The sequence below is a fragment of the Bubalus bubalis genome, chromosome 11 (assembly GCF_019923935.1).
Source record: "Bubalus bubalis isolate 160015118507 breed Murrah chromosome 11, NDDB_SH_1, whole genome shotgun sequence".
NCBI lineage: Eukaryota > Metazoa > Chordata > Mammalia > Artiodactyla > Bovidae > Bubalus > Bubalus bubalis.
The window spans coordinates 5164154-5165395 of NC_059167.1; the positions used below are offsets into that span (position 1 = coordinate 5164154).

The 1242-nt window shown below is 39.8% G+C and overlaps 1 pseudogene; it reads right to left on the reverse strand.

Moving 5' to 3' along the window:
• Positions 1–244: 244 nt before the first annotated feature.
• LOC102391473 lies at positions 245–908 on the reverse strand (annotated as a pseudogene).
• Between the last annotated feature and the right edge of the window lie 334 nt (positions 909–1242).

Genomic DNA, 1242 nt, shown 5'->3' on the forward strand with positions numbered 1-1242 from the left:
GTATTACATTTTCTTTTTTATTCAAATGAACTTTTCAAGATTAATGATTATTAGCAAATCTTGATGCAAGATAAACATGATACTATAAAATTACCATTTCCTATCAACTATCTAAAGTAAAAAAGTATTTGGTACTAAGTGTTCTTATGTTCAAATTCTAAAAGTAATTTTTAGTCCCAAGGGAACTTGGTACTCCAAGACTTAAAAAAAAATTTAATGATATTTACATAATATATGTATATTTTTAATCACTAAGTTCCTCCTCATCATGAAGTACGTGCTTTTCTTTATCCTTGGGCATCTTGAATCATCTGATGTTGAACGACCTCCTGAACTGGGTTTCCATTTTTTTGTTGTTGTTCTTCTTCAATTTTGGCTTGCTGGAAAGCTATGACCTGACTGAGGCTGTCAAGAGCAGGATCTTTCCCTTCATCTTCACTTTCTTCTACTTCTTCAATTTCTTCTTCTGGCTCAGGAATTTTCTTTTTTTTTTCCCCTTTTCTCTTTCTTCTCTGGAGGCTCACGTTCTCCAAGCATATTTTTAGGACAGGCATAACTTAAGTGTCCACTTTCCCCACATTCTTAAACACTTAGATTTATCAAAGCAGTTTCATCTTTGGATGAACTCAGCTTCTCTTCCATTGTCAATAGCAATGCTTGCTTTTATCACTCTACCAAATAACTGTTTGTTGTTTATTGCCCTGGTACAGTTTTGTGCAGAGTCTTTATCCAAAAATAAAATAAATGCAACCCCTTTACTCCTCCTGGTATCTTTATCTTTCATTATAGTAACCTTTACAACTTTTCCATACTTGGAAAATATCCGATATAAGTCATTGTTGGTCAGGGAAAAGGGCAGATTGGATACATACACTGTGCTTTTACTTGGGGGCCAATCCACCACTCATTTCTTCAAGTGGGGCGGGCCCGGAGTGGAAGGCCAGAAGAGTGCTAGCCCTCAGCTCACTTGGGGCTCAACCCCGACCTTTCGTCGCTCCTTGCAGCTGCCTCGGCATCACGGGTCCCAGGAAGTGTCAGGCGCAGGAGACGAGCAAGTCGCTACCTTGCCTCTTCCCGGCTTTCCTTCCATCAACACCCTTAAAAGGCTTTTGTACCATCTCATAATCACTACTACACCTTTTGTTGTTGTTTTAAAGTCACTAAGTCATGTCTGCTGCTGCTGCTAAGTCACTTCAGTCGTGTCCGACTCTGTGCGACCCCATAGATGGCAGCCCACCAGGC